At 46.5% G+C, this 19393-nt stretch overlaps 1 protein-coding gene across 3 annotated transcripts in view; it reads right to left on the bottom strand.

Moving 5' to 3' along the window:
- BRD3 (bromodomain containing 3) overlaps positions 1-14391 on the bottom strand; it is a 38869-nt gene extending 24478 nt beyond the window's left edge. The window contains exons 1-3 of one of the 3 annotated variants that reach the window (XM_069031608.1): positions 14193-14391; positions 13982-14022; positions 13689-13779 (exon numbers count right to left, since the gene is read on the bottom strand). The gene's annotated coding sequence lies outside the window, so the exon portion shown is untranslated. Of the gene's footprint in view, positions 1-11200; positions 11307-13688; positions 13780-13981; positions 14023-14192 lie in introns of those variants that run through there. The other 2 variants (XM_069031606.1, XM_069031607.1) reach the window with 2 other exon arrangements.
- Between the last annotated feature and the right edge of the window lie 5002 nt (positions 14392-19393).

A 19393-nucleotide genomic window follows, 5' to 3' on the forward strand; every position in this document is an offset into this window, starting at 1 on the left:
AGTTGCTTTATCAGCCAGCCCTGGCCTGACAGACAGACACACTACACACAATATGCCACCCCCTCAAGACACTGGGATGAGGCATTTACACTCAGCTTCACTGCAGGAGCTGGGAATTTGGCTTGTGGTGCCCCTATGGCACACTGCAGCACTCAAAGTCCATTCAGCCATCCTTGCTGTCTCCCAAATCATTAATTCCATACATCAGAGATTTGCTTTTCGTGCATATTATTTTGAGCACCGCCCTAGTAACATCCTGAGACTGGGAGATGCAACTGTGTCCTGAGCTCACCTCTGCATGAGGGAGGGGAAAAGATCACAGCAGATTAAGTCAGTTCCTTGGCTTTTGACTTGGTTGGTTTAATGCTCATCAGATTATGCAGATGACTTTCCCACCCTTGGTCTCTCCTTGGCTATTATAAGAGCAGGTGTTTCCTCAATAAGGAGCCTGTGGGTTCCTAACCAGTAGGTAGGAATCAGCCAGGAGTAACTGGTAATTTCAAGGGTCTCCAGTTTTGATGCCTACTCAGTGCTCCCTGCAAATCACGCTGCTGTAAGATCTCTGACAAGCTGACTTCAAACCCAGAAGTACCCGAAAGTCACTTTAATAAAAGCATTGGAGACTTATGAACACTTAGGCACCTCAAATAAAGTGATGGACTTTCTGATAATCAGAAGCCAGAGTATTTCTCTCCTCCAAGTCACCAATGCCACAGGAAGCACCTTCTGATCAAGTCTGAGCAGGAATTTAGCTGCATGTCACACACAAATCAAATGGGGCTCGACTGCTTTCTAAAGGCTGCAGTTTCAAGTGCAGGGAGTGATGTTTCTCACTAAACCAAGTTCATTTTCATAGCTTTGAATTTGGTTTTAAAAACAGTTTTAAGAATCTCAGTAATGAATTAGGCATGGTTGACCTTTCTTTGCATTGGGGAGGACAGAATGACCTCTGGACATCTCTTCCAGCCTTGCTTTTTGTGGTCCCCTGGAAACACGGAGGCAGCAAATTTCAACTCAGACTATGTTGGTTTTGTACAAGCTCCTGAGTTACAGAGTTTTGTTAAAAAGGCTACAGGAGGAAGGGGAAGTGAGTGGGTACAGAGCTTGCTCTGTGTTGGATTCCTGACTGAAGGAATTTATCCAGCTTTGAGACCTGACTCTGCAGTAAGGTCTGGACTGAGATAAGCTGAACTGCACTTGCAAAAAATAAGCCAGGAGGTACTTCAGCAAATTAACTGAGTGGCCTATCATGAAAAAGTTAACAAATGCTTAGCTGTAATAAATAAGATCTATGAACAGGTTCCAGAGTACTTGGAGCAGCTTGTGGCTTGCACATCCAAATCAACAGGATGGGAATGAGTAGGTGCTTTACAGGAAAATGCTCGTGGTTGTGCCTCTCACAAGATACACAAATTACACCTGTATGGCAATAGAAAAAAAAAAGTGTTGGGCTTTTACATAAGAAAGATTTGGCATAGCAAGTGAAGTGTTTGGGATAACCACATGTCTGGGCAGACTCTGCTCATGCCATTTTTCCCCAGAGGGGCAAGGTGGAGGAGATGCAATGGAATTACCTTGTGTGACCCACAGGGCTGAACCCACAACACCTAATGGCGGGCAGAGCCAGGGAGAAACCAGACACCCAAAATTTACACGGAAAAGATCCTGCTTCAGAGCAGATTTCCCCTCTTATCCAGTGCACTGCACACTTATTTGGCAACTTCTACCATTTGTAGGGGTGGCTGCAGTCCCCCCAAAGCCCACGTGCAGCAGCAGCCCTGCAGCCTGGGACATCAGGCAAAAAGGAAGTGCTGGGAAGGTGCTGGCACATGGCCACATACCATCCACACTCTCGACATGTCAGGAGTAGGATGGGGGGGCAGGAGAGCTCGGGGAGGAAGGAACGTGGCTGAGGGCACTCTGGAAGTACAGAACAAACCACAACACAGCCAGCAGCCCAGTCCTCTGGGATTCAGGAACCACTTCAAGCCTGATCCTGCAAAGTGCTCAGCAACTTTCCCCTCTCCATAAGCTGCAAGGTCTCTGTGGCTCAGCACCTCACCACAGAGGGTTTTGCAAACTTATCACCTGCAAGGTACAACTAATTGGTCAATCAAGATAAACCTCTTTCTAAGGAAGATTTAAGCACAGAGAGGAACAAACTCAAGCTCGCCACACTTTGTGGTTTCTCTGAGTCAATTCCTTTTCCAGCTGCCTGTTACAGAGAGGTAAAATGACAATGGAGGTTCAGTGCTGCATATCTGGGGATGGAGATTCTTGTCAGACTGATCAGACATGTGGGTGCTGACACTGTCTCAGTTACAACAGCTGTGAGAGCTGGGGGAGGTCAGTGCCACCCAGCCCTGGAGAAGCATCCTCTCCCTGCAGCAATGCTGCAGAATGGGATCCTAGCCAGAGAAATCCCACTGCACAAGGGCAAGGGGTGCAGGAGCATGGAGATCCTGTTCTCTTCCATCACGTTTCCTAAAACAGCACAAAAAGAAATTGCAGCCTAATCAAGAAGAGGAATCTCCATGTTAACATGAAAGTTGGCCAAGGAGGGGAAAAAAAGTTTGGTGATCCCAAATTCAAGTCTTGCTGATGGACATGGCAAAAGACTCCACAGACTCGGCCACAACTTCTGTAGGCTGGGCAATTCTGCAAATTCAGAACTGGCACAAATGCTGTCTGCTGGATGCCTTCTTTGTTATTCCACCTCTCTGTGTTTCTGGAATTACTATTGCTTTAAGCTTCAGAGAAGGACCAAATCTACTGCTCCACCTCTACTCACCCCTGTTTTCGCATTCAAATCCATACTTCAAGAACAACCAGAACTACAAATCCATTTCTTTGCTTTGGTTTGAACCACTGTCACCCTTTCTAAGCATCCTTCATGTCAGCATCACCAACTGCTCTGAAAGTGGGAGACAAACTGTGTGACAAGCTGATGTTCCTTCAGCCTGAACTTGCTTGTAACAGATCTCAGGGGCAGGGAATCTCAGAATTCCTGCTTGCCCAGCCATCACACAATGGAGCTGCCACAGCACATGGAGCAAAAGAGGAAAATCTCACTTGCTGAGAGCTGTTGAGGAGAAACCACCCAGCTAAAAGTGCAGGAGCAACAGGTCCATCCTGGACACTCCACCCCAGTGACAAGCAGCAGGCTGAGGCTGTTAATCATTTTAGAACTGGATGATAATGCTGAATAGTCTTAACCTGATACCCAGTGGCTTCAGCAGAAGTCAGCCTGGGGCTGGTTCTGCTTGTATTCCTTCAGGAAACAAAATTGGTGGATAGAAACAGATATAAACACTACTGAGCAGATAAACTGCAAGAGGAAACAGGCAGCTAACCTACACCCTCTGGGAGAAAGCAAAACAGAAAGAAAGTCAGGAAAAGAAAGGAGGGATGAAGAGAGTGAGGAGACAGAAGTAAAAGCTCCCTATTTTGTGCAGTTTGAAAATGTGATTGACCACAGGCTGCTGTTAAATGCTGCATCACACCCAGTCTGCTTTTCTGAACTACAGCCTAAAGCACCATAACCCATCTCCTTTGAGGCTCTGTCTCCTGATTTCCCACGTTTCTCCTATTCCTTCTCCAAAGCATGACTTGTCCAACAAGTGACACTCCTGACAATTCATCCTGTGACTCCAGCAAACACTTTTGCCAATTTCAGGTCAACACACCGTATTTCAGTTAAATTATTAAAAAACAACCAAACTAACTGAAATAAGAACAAAACCCCCCCCACACTCTGGCCCTAACCCAAGTTTCAGCCAATACGTGCACAGCAGCAGCATTTAGGTACACCCAGTAATGCAGAACGTGGCAACACCCACACAGGGTCCAGAACTCCTAATGGGATTATTGTACATCTACACCCTCATTTTCTGCTTTTTAAAGGATGTGATCTGCACAGTTAAACATTTGTGTCCTGAAAAAGTCAGCCCTTCCCCTTTTTAATCAGCATACAGTGCTCTGTGTACTTTTACAGCATAAGGAAAACCCTCAAACTCGCTCTGTTTGATTCAGCATACAGTGAATAAATAGCACAGAGCCTTTCCACAACAGGTTTTGTCACGATTGTTTCTTTTTCTGCACTTTGATTTCCAAAAAGAGAGATTATTGGACACAAAGCTTTTTGAAGAAAAGGCTAAAAAAAGGAAAAAAAAACCACAAGAGCTCAAACTACTTCCCTGCTGGGCAGAGCATCTCCGAGAGTCTGCTGTACCTGCACAGAATTACAAAAACCCCCGCTACAAACCACCCTGCTGACAGTTCTCACACCCCAGGCTGCAGGCTTGTTATGCCCCACTTGGAAAATGGGGATATTGGTATTTCCACTGCCATCTGCAATTGAAGTCATTAGCCTTTTCCCACACATTTATAGATTAACTCCTTCTCAGTGCTACAGGGGCCCCAAATTTTAAAAAAAGAAAAAAAAAAGAAGCAAGAGCACAAAGGAACCTGTATTTACAGGACGTTCAAATACCAACACCAGGGTTTCCAGAAACAACTTCTTTACTAAGCACAACACTCCTTGTCATTGGAAGAAAGTGCAAAGCTAAAACTGCCATCTGCTTTATCCCTCTGCCCACACTGCAGCGCTCTTTAAACATATTTCTAAAAGATAAACCACAACACCCAAAAAGTCCTAACACCTGTTAGGGAGGAGGGTTTAGATACAGTCAAATTCCACTTCCAGCTGAGTTTAAGAGGCTACATGAACAGGAAGATTACCTCCTCTTAATGAAACTAAGTACAGAAAGTACTCTGAGCAAAGTATAAAACACAGAGCCCTTGCAGATAGCACTTAATTCCTCTGTATTACCTATTTAAAGGGTTGTTTCCTGCTCTGTGTAGCTAATAACCTACACTGCAATTCTCCCTTACACCACCAGTTCTGCAAGGCCATATATCAGCATTATTAATATGATTTACAAGTGCTACAGATGTTCTCCTCAGGGGCAGCTCCATGCAAACATTGACAGACTTCTAATAAACAGACCCGGATCCGTCTGTTAACTTGTTTGAAGCATTTCACTGTACAGAGCAGAACCAAAGCGATTCATTAGAGAAAATATCTTCATCAGCAACCTACCTTGCACAGTTCTTGTGCTCCAACGCTTTCTCCTACTTAACTTTTAGATTTGTTTTTATGTATTTAAATGACTAAAGTTACTATTTTGAAAACTGATTAATTTCAGGACAAAAAGCATTACAAGGGTAGTAAAAATGGATAAGCTGCCACTGGTTGAAATCATGCTCTGGGTTTACAACTTCAGCACTGCACCTTTCCCATGCAAAGTCCATCCAAAATCGATACATGACAATCAAGTCAGTTTAAGGGGATGAAGGATGAAATGAAAGGGATTGAATTACCATGACATAAATATACTTACTGCTTGTTAGCTGAGCCACAGTAACATTAGACCTGCTAATGGGGCAGAGTAAGAGCCCCCACACACCAAGGGAATTATTGCAGCTTTGCAGGCAGAGCAGTCACTTGTTACACCAGTCACCCTCCCATTTAAGACCACCACTCATCCCCTGTGCATGCTCCCACCAGCTCGGCTTTATCTGTTTCCAAACCAATTGAAGTGCCCTGTGTTTGAACAAGCACATTGTCCCAGAACAACTCCGTGTGTTAACTGAAAGCAAACACAGCCACACAAGTACAAAAGGCTCTATGGGGTCTACTACTTCCGATGAAAAGTGATTTTGCTAAGGTTGGGTAGATCCATAAACTTGCTCAGCTTTGCAAGGAAGTTCCAGGTCAGCTGAGGTGTGAACAAACTGTGATAGTTAAGCTGCTGTTGCTCCCTCAGACAACATCAAAGCAGTTTCCACTCTTCGAGTTTGTGCATTTGAATATTAAATCCCCGAATGGTCTTCGAGAAAGGGGAAAAATTTGGATCTTAAAGTCTATCACCCCTCCCTATGCAGGGAGGGGAGGCTGCTGATTCAGGAGAAGGGGGAAAGTGCTCCCTACTGCCTCAGACACCCAGGGACCAGTGCTGAGGGCAGATGGACAGGCTCCTGACAGGAGGAGCTCAGCCTCCCCAGCACAGCTCCTGCTGAGAGCACCCACGGCTTAGAGCACACAAGCCCTAAGCCGCTCAGAGCTCCTGCATATGGATGAAGTTCAAGTCAAAGGAAATATGACCATGACAGTGTGGACACAAGTATCCCAACTGATTCCCATGTGGCTTGTTCCAGCCCAGGAAAGGAACACACTTTCAGCACACTGGCTGATCCATAACACTCCCACTCAGGCAAGCGCTTGCTCCAGGGAAAAGTGGGAGGAAAATTCCCTCTTTCTTCACTGAAGAGCTGCACTTCAACATTATGTCACAGACCCTGAAGAGAACTGTAGCAGCAACAGAAAAGCTGCAAAAAGCAATGCTCTCCAGGAAGGAACAGCAAAAAGCAATGCTCTCCAGGAAGGAACAGCATTCTCCACTAAACGCAGACAATTCTTACACACACACGTGCTCAGGTGATCACTTTCCCCACAGCTCACAGCACAACGCGGTTCCTAAACCAGCCTTGGTAAGCAAAAAGGCAGCTACATCCTACAGCCCCTCCCAGCAAAAAGCTCTGGACTGCAAACTCTGCACTTGCTTATAGCCAAACCAATGGACCAGGACAGTTTTAGAAAATAGATTTATCTCAGCATGGCCATATTGATGGGTTCTGAGAAAGGGAGATCCCCAAAGAGGCACCCTCTGTAATGTTACACAAGGATAAGCCGAGCAGTTGAAAAGACAAAATACCAGAAGGAAAAATGTACATTTTCTTCAATACAAGTGGGGTTTGGTTACAACAGGAGAGTCAGCCACAATAAAGAATGTCTCTGCCTGTACACCTGTGTCAGTGCATGCTCTGCATGGATGGCAGTGCCGCTGTGTCAGGAAAGTTCTCCAAGTGTAAACTTCAAGAGTGGAGCAGCAATCCTTTCCTGTCCCTGCCTCTCTCTCTTTAAAGGAAAGACAGGAGCAAACAGGATCATTCCCAAAGCAGACCGGTGTCAAACACATCTGAGTCTAAATCTCACAGTTTGACAGTAAATGGGATCAGCACAGACTGGGAAATTTGTTCCAGATTGGTCCCTCAAGCACAGAAATTTCACCTCAGATTGTCTTTGGTGGTAGAAAGGAGAAAGCCCTGCTCCCAGGAAAGAAGAAAAAAGACCTCCTCTAAGCAGGTTATCCATGCTGCTGAGCTACTTGCAAATATGACAACATCTGCTGAAAAGAGACCAAGGCCTGAAAAAGTACATAAGGAATCCAAACCAGAGGTGAGTAGTTTCTTCAGTCAGTATCTTACCAAGAATGGGAAAAGGACTACTAGCAAACACAGCACATTACAGAGAATTTCTGAACTGCTCTCCAGAAGAATTTACATCCTTCCAACACTGGCTTTAGCAACAAGTGGGTTAAGGAGTTAGGCTGCCCCACACAAAGTTGTTCACCTCCAACAAGCACTAATGACTGATAAAACAACCCCGATGTCACAGCAAGATTGCATGGAATGGAAAAGCTCGAGATGCACAGATCCTTCCAAAATGTCCTGACAGCTCACTGAGCAGCACAGCATACAATGCCTCCCTCCCAGCTCCCAGAACTCTGCTGCTCACAACGGTGTTCTGGGCTATTACGGAAGAATAATGTAGCAAATTGAAATGAAACAAAACAAAACCCAAAAAAACCAACACCACATCCAACAAAACAAAACATATGGCTCATGGTAATGATTGGGAAACCCACTGTGGATTAATGAATTTTGCAAATTAGCAAAGAAGGAGCAACCAGGATTAAAGAGAAACAATCAACAACGCTGAGATGCAAAACACTCTTTGTTCATTTATTTAGCAAAGTGTAGTTCTGCCTGTGCTGAAAGCACCTGATAGCTTACCAAAGGAGACACAGTAATATATTTTGTAAAAGTAATTAAGCCTTTGAAATATGAGACCTCAGTACATCACTCAGCTGCTGCCGAGGAGAGGGATTTGACTCCCGAGTTGTTTGTGCTGTCAACAAGAGCGATCAGGCTCCCAGATTACTCCCGGGAGGAGGAGTGAGATTCTAGGAGTGCAGCAGGGCTTGGCTGGAAACCCACACCCCACTGCACAAGTGCCTCCCCTCGAAGTGAAAAGGTAAACATTAAACAGCATCGTTCAGAACTTGCACCAAGTAAAAGACATTCCTGGGAAAACTCTGGGAAGCCCCAGCCTTCCCCAGGGGAAACTGCTCCGTGTGTGTGCACTGCCTTCAGCCTCACAGGGGAGACCCTCAGGTCAGGCAGGCTGGACCCCTGGCCTGCAGGTGAGGTTTGAGGATACCAAAAACCCCACTAGACTCGCTCCATTTTAAGAGATGACTTTTAAACACACAGTTCTTAACTCAGCAAAGAGGCCTTTTGCAAGATTATTAAGAACTGTGATTTAAGTCATTGTACCCAGCAGAGCAAAGAAACAACCAGCTACCAAGCCCACAGAAACACTTGCATTTGCAGACACTGACTAATAACAAAATGAGCCTTCTTTAAAGACAGATAGTGCAAGGACAAGGCTGCCCAGCACGCTTGCTGAGCTGGAACATCAGACTTCAACATGCTTTTCCTCTAAATACTTTTTAATGACAAGAACCAAAGTTTCTGTAAGCACTTTGGTGCTTAAATGCCACCAGTTTTACTTCCAGAAGCCTAGCTTTTATTTGAAGATAACAGACCTAACGCTCCAGAGACAGTTTTGAAAACAACCCTCAGACACTTCACATTGCACGTGCATTCTTTCTCAATTTAAACTCTGCATGCACAGGTCACTACAGCTGAAAAGTCTTTCACTGGAATAGCTACCGTCTCAGCACTGAAGAGACAATATTGCAATCAAGCTTATGCAGAACACTGTATAAGACTGTTACCCCCTGCCCAAACCCTTTATTAAACATCGTCTCAAAACACTAAATAAGCACGAGTGAGTATTTTTATCCAGTGCAGACTAAAGGGAAAGAAATACACAAACTTAGCATTTATTCTTTCCAAAAAGGAAGGCTTTGAGGTCTGGAGTTACTCTGTTTCACCAGGAGCCTCCCAGGGCATTATTAAAAAACTCCCCAAACTTCAGTCCTAAAAAAATGAGACACCCAGCAGTCTGCCAGTGCTGTGATCTGCAGATCAGGAGGCAGGACCTGCATTCACAGAACACTCAAGCAGTTGGGGAGTTGTAAGCAATACAGATCATGGCTTTTTTTTGCTTGTAAAGCAACCAAACTGCTTTGGGGACTTCTTGTTTGTTTTGATCGATGCATATTTATTCTGCACTTGTCACCCAGATCCTGCAGCACATATGGTAGTCACCAAGTCCCCTCTAATACCTTGGCTTAGCACTGTGTGAATTAAACACATCAGTTTCAGCTTTAAAACTAAACTTCCAGTTTTATGTAGACACCCCCCCCAGCACACTCACGTACACTGTACACGTTAAAAATATTAACAAGCATATTAAAAACATGCTTCTCTATTCCCAGCAAGGAACAGCAGGTGTGCTTTGCTAATTATGTCAACTCCTAACCTGCTATTATTTACCAGTGTCAGGGAACTTAAGATGTAAAAAAAAAAAAAAAAAAAAAAAAACCAAACCAAAACAAAAAGCCCAAAACCTACATATAAAAGCTGGAAATATTAGTGAAGCCATCGTATTTGCTCATCCAAACAAGTTTATTTTAGCAACTTTGGACTCCTGAAGAAATCAACAGAAAGGAACATCCATGCTCTGGGACTGTCACAGAATATTTATCCCGAACCTTACAGAACGCATTCTCCACGTTGTCAAAAGTCAATTCCGGAGGAAAACACGTTCTGAATTAACGCCCTGCAAGACCCAACCATGTAAAGACGCACACAGACCCGCGACCAGAACACTACAGCTTTGTTTGAAAGTGAAACCAAGCAGGCTACAAATAATGCTCTATCCCCAGCGCCCAGGGAGGTGCCAAACCCAAACAAGAAGTATAAACGGAGGAGAAGGACGGCTGAGTTTTGAAGTTTTACATTTTATTATCGGTAGCATTATTTATAGCGTGACATTTCTATATATAAATCTGCGATCTGCGTTTCTTTTTACGCCTAGAAAGCATATCAAGTTTAGGCAGCGAACCCTTGGGTTTCCATTTATTTGCAAAAGTTTGGTAAACACCGGATATTTACACGAGCGGAGCAGCTGGGTACACACACACACACACATACACAAATAAATGCATGCGGACACGGACAACACGCGAAACGCGCACTTTCCAGCCCATCATCCGCTGCCTGCTCAGACCTTTTTCCAGCTCCCAAGCCAGCGGCGGGGCCGGGGAAATGGCCGGAGCAGGCGGGCGCTGGCCCAGGGCTGGGGCCGCCGCCGGGCTCCGCTCCGCGCCCCGCACCCGAGCGCGGCCGCGACAAACGCGGAGCCGGGGACCCGCGCACCGCCGGGGCTGGAGGCTGCCTAGTCCCCCCGCTTCCTCCGCGCTATTTTTTTTTAATTTTCTTTTTTTTTTTTTTTTCCCCTCTTGCCTCCCTCTTTTTTTTCTTTCTTTTTTCCTTGTTTTCAAGAGCGCCTGCAGCCCTCCTTTTCCTCGCCCCTAATTTTCCCCTTCAAAAGATGGCGGGCAGAGAGAGCGAGGGAAAGCGAGCGAGAGAGGGGGAAGCAGAAGAAAAACAAAAAAAAAAAAAAAAAAAAAAGAAGAGAAGAGAAAGAAAGCAAGCCCGTCCTGCGTTGGGGCGCGGGGCTCGGCGGGGCCGCGGCTGCGCCCGGCCGGGGCGTCTTCGGGCGCTCGGCGAGAAGGGGAGGGGGGAGCAGAAGATGGAGAAGAAGCGGCAGAAGAAGAAGAAAAGGGTGGGCAGGAGCGGCGGGGCCGGGAGGAAATCAATGGCCAGGCTGCAGCCAGCCCCGCCGCGCTTTGTTACAATTGTGGCGGCGCACAAAGGCTGCGGGGCCGCGGGGAGCGACGCGGGGCTCTCGCAACAAGAAGGAGCAGAAGAAGAGAGGAGGGGAAAAAAAAAATAAAAAAAAAATCAGCATTGGCCTTTCCCAAGTGGGTTTTGCTTTCCTCCCCCTTCTTCCCCGGCCCCCCTCCCTCCAGAAACCATGGCCCAGTGCTAGCAATGCACACCCAAGCATCTAACAAATAAAGGGAAAGATTAAATAGATTACTTTGCCCCGGCAGCTCCAGCAACGTTTGCCTTATAGTCCCTCCAGTTGCTCTTCTTTTTATCCTCGGCAAGGCAGTATAATAGATGCGCTACAGCGCCCGAGCGCTCATGCGCCGGGGCGCAAGGCCATGTGGGCAGCGTAGTCCCGGGCCGAGCCGGGGGAGAAGCGGCGGCCGCAGCCCGCACTACAAGTCCCAGAAGCCGGCGGGTCCCCCCCGGCCCCCCGCGCCCTCCCCGGAGCGGCGGGCAGGGGACGGGAACGGCAGGGGTGATGCCCCGGTCAGCGGGCGGCGGGGCCGCCCAACGCGGTGTCCCCGGCGGGGGAAACGCCCGGCGGGGCTCGGGGCGGGGGACCCGCGACAAGGAGCCGCGCGGAGGTGGCGGCTGGCGGGTGTCCCCCGGGCAGACATGGCCGGGGAAAATCCCGGCTTCCCCCTTCCGTCCGCGTCGCGCCTCCGCGGCTCCCAAGGTACGACCAGAGCCTGAAAAGTGCGGCTGGAAACGCGCGTGGGAGCCACGCGGGGACACGCGTGCTGCGGGAGGCCGAGCTGGAAATCACAACTGCTCTCGCCCCCTTTTTTTTTGTGTGTGTGTTTTTTTTAAAATCGCGGTTTGCATTGGGTAATGCGCTCTCGCATTTATTACGCAACAACTAATACGAGCTGCAATAAAAATAGCCCGCCGCCGATGCACGCTGGAGTAGTGAGCGGCCAAAAAAAGTCCATCAAGAAAACCCACAGCCCGATGTAGTTTGCACTGGTTGGTGCATTTCATAACATTGTCAACTGCTGAAAACAACAGAAATTAATCTAATGTACACAATAGAAACAATGTGAATTTTACCAGCACACCACCATAAAAGCATCAACAAGCATCAGCACTGTTACAAACACTTCCAAGTAACAGACCCACACAGCCCATGCCCTGAAGCAAATCCACAGCTGCAAACAGAAGTTAAAACAAAAAATTGTTATAAGCCAAAGAATGATTGAATTGCTGCAGAAAAAAAAAAAAATAGAACTGTTGGAAAATAAATGAGGGGAACATTTGAGTGCCAATATGGAATAAAGCAGAATGAGGGGATTTCTCTGTGGACATGTGTGCCAGCAGAGGCTGCCATGCTGCTGGTTCAGACAGCCACATGCTGATGCCAATTAATAAGTCAGTTTATTATAACCATAAGGTGAAAGCAATTTTACTAAAAGACCTTATTTCCAGAAGATTAGCTTCAGAAAAACACGACCAGTGGGACTGAAATTTCTCCAGAGGTATGATATAATCAGAAAGATTGTACAGGCTTAAAAGAATTCCACTTAGCCATGCTTGCAGCTGCCTCAGGATGGAACCAAAGTTGTGCACGTGCCTTAACCAAACCCTCCCAAAAAAATTGCTTTTTGGCACTCAACTTCAAGGCTTGTTGCAAATTCAGGAACCAGAAACTCGCTCACAACCACTCTTGGATACGTTTGCTAAGGCAGCATTTGATGTATCTGCATCAACACCCAAACCCCACTCTAGGTCACAGTGTACGAGACTTGGGCTTCCCTCCTGCAAGCTGACCCTTTTGACTTGACCATCAGGTAGCCCAAAGTCACCTCCCCACCCTCCACACGGTCTCTGCAGGAGCACAAAACAGGTAAGAGGTAAGAAAAAAGTAAGTTCTAGGAATTCTTGAGAACCACCACACTTCATGAGCTGGTGCTCACCAATCTGATTGCCACACAGAGAGGAAATCCTTTTGAAAAAACCACCTGAACTCTGCCCTGCCCACAAGCGGCCTGAACACCAGATACCAGGGAGTAGGGGGAAAGGACTGGATTTTGAGCACTTTTTACCATTGTTCTGCTCTAAGCCCATTTTCAAGGCAATCTACAAGACCACACGTGTATCAAAGCATTCAAGAGCTGAAGAGAACCAGGGCAGTTCTTCTGACTGAACTGCTCTGCTCCAGGATGTGCCTGATCCACACGGATAACCAGAGTAGGAATTCCTAAATGCCATAACATACACAGACACCAAATCATGAGCATGACCAAAGAGCCCCTAAATGAAAACTGCTGCAGCTCTAGGCATGGGGGCTGGGAAAAGCTGGCAGCTGAAGCTTTCCAAGGGAGGGGGCAGGGAGAAATGGGCTGAGTATTCATTGTGAGTACTTGGAGAAATGGACTCCATGCACTCTAAAGACTCCTTTTCAGCTAAATCATAATCTGAAGGCTCAGGTTTTAAAAGCATTTATATTTTAGTTTAAGACAAGCTCCTGCAACAACAAAAAAAAATGTTGGCTGCAATGTGAGACTTGGCAGAGCCACAAGGAACTGAACAGGGGTCTCCTAATGCAAAGTGTTCAGCAACCCCAGCAACAGGCACAGAGCACAACAGCAGAGCAGAGAGAAATTAGGGAGTGCAGGCAAAAAGGCAGAGACAAGAGAAGCCAGAGAGCAGAAACTCTGTAAGAGCAAAAAAATTCTCCAAGCTAGCAGGGCACTCACCTCACAGTGAACGTGCAACAGTTCAATATTGGAGCTTGAGCCTCACTGCAAATCCACTTTCAGGAGCACCATGATGAAGGGTACATCAAAACTGCAACCCAAAAGCCGTCTCCAATTACACCTTACCCTGCTGTATCTCACCCAGGGTGGGTGTAAGAGAGTTTCATCCCAAATTGTCACATTCATTATGCAGCAGGCTGAGCAGGCATAACAATTCACGTGGGAAACTGTCCCCAGAAATTTCACCACTATCAGCTTTCAACCTGGAATGCACCAGTCACTCACACACCTACCTGGAGGTCTGCAGATTATGCTTGAAGAACCCCACTGCATCCTTCAAGGGATTAAGAAAGAAAACATATTTTGGGATCCCTAAAGCCTTCTTTATGCAAGGCAGTGAGTTTAGATAATGGTTTAGCCAAACAGGCAGAGGCTGACTCAGTTTGAATAAGCCCCTTAGGAGGTACAGTGAAATCAAATCAGAACAATTTAAGCTCAAGTTACCAAAGCCAAAGTAAAAGCACTTCAACCGAGGAAAAGAGAGTCATAATCTTTAAATTAAATTCTGAACTGATTTTGTCACATGGTTTCATATACAAGATGTAACAGGCTGCCTCTTCTGAGACACCTTAACATCAGCTTTTCTATAAAATGCAAAACTACAGCAGTAGTTACTTCCTCCTGCTCCCCAAGCTCAGAAGAGCATTTGAGATTCACCCAAAGCCTCTCAATTGGCCTCTGTGGTCTTTTATGCTGCACCTCCAGTTACCCAATTAGTGCCTTGTTAACGAACACCTGCCATGTATTTATTCCTGGCTGTTGCAGTACTTTTAACCTGTAATGCCCAGTGGTACCTACAACCTTCTCGGAAGCTTTGTGCTTAGGCTTCAACAAGAAAAATGTTATTTGTGCAAAACCAGAGTGGTTTTCAGGGCTGTTAAACACTGGCACTTTTTGCCTCTCTGCTCTTGGAGTGTTGATTGTTTTGAAAACAAGAGGAGATGGAAGCACAAATGGGGATATTTGTCTGTGTGGGACAGATGAGTTTTGGAAGGATGGGCCACACTCAGTGCCTTGTGTGACTGCACCCAGCAGTATTTGGCAGGAATCAGGGACTGCTGGGAGCACCAATTTTTCTGATCTTTGCAATAGGTTCTTCCTGCAAGCTTCTGATTTTCACCTGTGCCTATTCCACCATCAAAACCACAGTTCCCCACTGCAAGGGGAGATTATGTGACTTGGATCACTCCAGTGTCAGGCAGAAGGGTGTTGAACAAAAGGGGATAAATGCTCTTATTACAACAGAGAGTCATCTTTTCCAATGATCTTCTTCAGTGTAGTGGCAGGATTTCCTCGACTAAGTGTTATTCAGTAAGTTAAGGATGACAGGATTAGGGCAGAGGTTTGAAACAATAATTGCAGTTTGTTTTTCTGTAGTACCTTTCATCTGTGGAATTCACAACAATTCAATAATCCTCCTAACAGCTTTTGTAGGTAAGGAAATATTATGACTCCTGTTTTTCAGCTGAGGAAGCTGAGAGGGAATATGATGATGCAGAGAATCGTGGGCAGAGGGAGAATTGGGACTCAGCTCTTCTGATTCATTCTTTGTAGTTCTGAGAGCCTGGACACACCAGTTGGTGAGGCTGCCCTGGCTCCACGCTCCCGGGAATCTGTCAGTGGCTGCAGGGCTTTTGGATCTTCAGTGTTCACTCTTCATCTGGAAAAGGGTGAGCAGAGCCCTCAGACTGGGAAGGCAGGGGCCAGGATGTCTACAAGCCCCAAAAGGCACAGCACTGTGCTGTTTGAAGGGAAGACGGGAAAGAATTGAGCAACCCAAGACCTAAAGGATCTTGTAAGTGTTCATCTGCAAAGAGGAGTTTTCATTATGATCTGAATGGTGGTCTGGAGACAGCCAACATCCAGTGGAGGGTCCAGGGTGGATTTAAATAAAAGTTCTTCCAGACTGGAAGTTCTCCAACCAGTGAAGCAGAGATGAAGAACTTCTACTGCAATGGACAGGAAGGGCATGAAGAGCCCACAAAATATTCTGTCTGACCATTGTGTGTCTTACTGGGAGGGAGCAAGAAGCTTTACTTGGAGGAGCTGGAGACTGGGATACAGCGGGCTAAGATTTATATGTATGGAAAGAAGCAGAGCAAAGGCCTAAACTGTTGTGAGAGAGAAGAAAAGGACACGACCACAGAATTTGGGAACCTGCCCAAACACAAAAAGAAACTGCCCAGCCAACACAGCTACGTATCATTGGCCATAGATAAAAATGTTCCTTTGGAAATTACCTGTGTGTGAATGGTTTTGTTGGACATTCAGTTATTGTGGAGACCCAGCACCTGCTGTGAACACAGTGGTTTGCACAGGTAAGCAAGGCAGTGAATAGTGTGTGCTACTGAGCTAGCAGTTTAAACCAACAGACACTGGAACGTGCCAGACCTCAGCTGGCCAAAGGCCGAAAGGATTCCTCTGTGTTTCCTTACTTTTCCTCCTGCCCCCTCACAAAGACTGCAGAGAATGGCATAGAGATCCTCTAACCAAATAGTAACACTTTCAAACATCTTGATCTGTAAATGACAATGAGTAATAAATAGATTTCCCTAAAACTATTTCAGGGGTGTGAGTGAATTGTATTAAATTGTCCATTCACTGTGGTTGCAGCCAAAGAACAAAGCTCCTGATTCACAGAAGTGCTGAGAACCTGCTGCTCCAGTTGAAGTGGCTGGGAGAGGCAGGCTGTCATCACGTCTGGCAGTCAGAGCGTGTGTGACTCAGGCTGGGGCTCTCAAATCAGCAGCCTCTACGCATTAACTTGGCTGGGACTGGCATTGGGGGGGAATTTGTGCTGAATGATGCCTTATAGCACACTGCAGGACTCCAGCCCTGTGAGAAGTCTGACCTGCTCTTCAAAATCATCTTTCTTAACAGATCTTTACTAAAAGGGGTTTGATACATGCAGTGTTCAATGATCTTACATTGAAATGAGTTCTTCATCTTCCATAGGCTCCTCTTGCCTAGACTAAGTGTTTGTACAGATCCCTCCCAGGGCAGGATGATTCCAATCCTACCTGCTCTCCACTGGGCTAAGATTTCCTAGCTTTAAATGAACAAATGTTGGCAATGATGCAAGCAAGGCTCAGAGTGTAGTGGGGGAGGTAGAAATATCATCCTGGAAAAGGTTCAGTGTTTGTTTTTAAATCCCAGAAGAAACATATGAATGGGATGTATCTGGGATTTAGAGAAAAAAACCCACAACAGCATGTTAGGAACCACCCAGAAACAGCTCTGTGTCAGGGATCAGCTGCTCTTTAGAAGCCTAAAAGATGCAGCAGGTCTCTCCCGAGTTCTTCCTCCCTGTCTCTGGAGCAGAGTGTAACACACAGCAAGTCTGTTCTGCACTTCCTCTGTCTGCTGAGGGGCCCAAGCAAATAAAAATGTGAGCTGAGATTGCAAATTGTGCCAAAACATAAACATGGGCTCACACAGCTTGTAAGCTCCGTGTCTGATTACTCACCACTACAAACGTAAGCACGAGCTGGTTTGCAGCAGGCAGGTCTAAAGAGCAGGTCCAGGGTGTAGTGAAGTTCCTGGGAGCTTTTCCACAAACAATGATGTCCTTTGGAGCAGCTCTGCAGCACTGGGTTAGCTCTGGCCTCGGTGCAACCTGTGACAAAATCACACGTGGTGGTCGCAGCAGGAGCCACGGTCTCAGCTCCTGACACCCTGAAAGGCACCCAAAGGGACCCCAGTAGCACTGAGAGCAGCCACTTCCTTCCAATCTGAGCCACACAGGGGCTTTCCTTTCCCTTTCATCATCATGGGCAGCTGCTCTCCCACAAACACCTCAGACAGGTGTCTTTTCCAGTGCACTTGGCACGTCCCCAAGTTCAGGCTGTTTGGAACCAAAGGGAATGAAAGATTCTGGGAGGGAGAAGCCTGCCAAGCCCCACGCTTTTCCAGAGAGGCAGTTTGGACAGATGTCACATCCTGCTGATCCCAGCTGTGGAAGCCTGGCCGGGGGAGCAAGAAAGACCCTCACAGATGATTCGTAACCATCAAGTGAAATTTTATCCAAATTTTTCTCTGGGGATGTTCTGCAGTCCCAAAGAAATCCCCCTGCTTGTGCTGTCTCTGAAAGCTCCATGCTGTCAAAAACCCAGCCTGGCACGGAATCAGGTACTTGGCCAAAAGGAGTTTATCATACTTTAAACTAGTTTAAAAAAAATCCAGGACACTTAGAAGCTAAGGGGTTGTTTAGGATTACACTTAATTTGTAGTCAAGGCTACATTTTTCAGGTTCCAGAATTCAGATTAGATAAGCATTTTGATACATGCACATATATGTATTTTCTACATAGATAAATAAATGTATATGTATTTTCTACATATATAGAAAAGTATCAGGCAAAAATTTCCAAAGCAGACACTGAGAGGCAAAATATCAACTTATCTCCGTCATGAAAGAAACAAAAACACCCTGCCACGAGAAAGTTCTATAAATAGCATTAAACTGCTGATTTGTGTTCTCCCATTTTACTTCATATTCATTTTTTAAAAGACTGAAAACTTTCGCCCAAAACCGTTTGGAAGAATCAGCACCAGAGACTTAACTGGATTTGTTTCCTAATATTGCTCTGGTGACTGTGCAGCTCTTCTAACTGTGTTTTACCTCCCTTAGTTTAGAAGGCAGGGCTAATTCTCCAGATTTCTGCTGCAGGATTCCAGGCTGGAGGAGAAGGGCCTTGGCTTTACTATACCACAGGTTTTTTTCATCTTTTCCTTTCTCAACTGCCACTAGAATTTTTGGAAGTGAAACATCTTCCTGTGTTAAAGGGCCAGTAAATGACACACGTCTCCTTTTCTTCCGTCTTAACTGAAAGCAGACTGCAACGTGTGGGTTCAGAAATAACCCACTGCTCTCCAGAAAAGCGCTTAAACACATGTTTAACTGTAACTGGGCTGTTTGGCCTTAATGAATTAAACACTTTCCTGAGTCAGGGCTTTTTGTGTGACAATACACTGAGAAATCCACCTCGCCTCAGATACCCTCTCACCCAGGCGAGGACTACGGTGTTAAATGGCCCAAACAAAAGCATTCGAGAGTCACAGAATCACTTAAGTTGGAAAAGACCTCCAGGATCCTCGAGTCCAACCTTTGACTGATCATCACTTTGTCAATTAAATCATGGCACCGAGTGCCACATGCAGTCGCTCCTTGGACACCCCCAGGGATGGGGACTCTGCCACCTCCCTGGACAGCTCCAATGTTTAGCGTTTCCTCCTGTTCTGACGTTTATCACCACTTTCCATGAAGAAACTCCCCCTGATGTCCAGCCCGAACCTCCCCTGGCACAGCTTGAGGATGACTCCTCGTGCCCTGTCACTACCTGCCTGGGAGAAGAGCCTGACCCCCCCACCTTATCGGCATTAATATGGATATTACAGACATTATTATAGACATTATTATAGCGATTACTGCCTTGTGAATTGGCCTGCTCTCCTCACAGCCGCTTTTATCGGTGTGCATCCAAGGGGGTCAGCTGCAGACGCACCCCAACGACACCTAACCCCCTCCAACCGGGCTCAACGGCCCCCGAACGACGGGAGCAGCGCCGTGGCCACCCGATCCCGGTCTGTATGTGCCCGCTTCCACACGGGAATGTCCCACCGCCACGGATGCGGCCCGCACCCCC

The sequence above is a fragment of the Aphelocoma coerulescens genome, chromosome 17, assembly GCF_041296385.1.
Source record: "Aphelocoma coerulescens isolate FSJ_1873_10779 chromosome 17, UR_Acoe_1.0, whole genome shotgun sequence".
Taxonomy (NCBI): domain Eukaryota; kingdom Metazoa; phylum Chordata; class Aves; order Passeriformes; family Corvidae; genus Aphelocoma; species Aphelocoma coerulescens.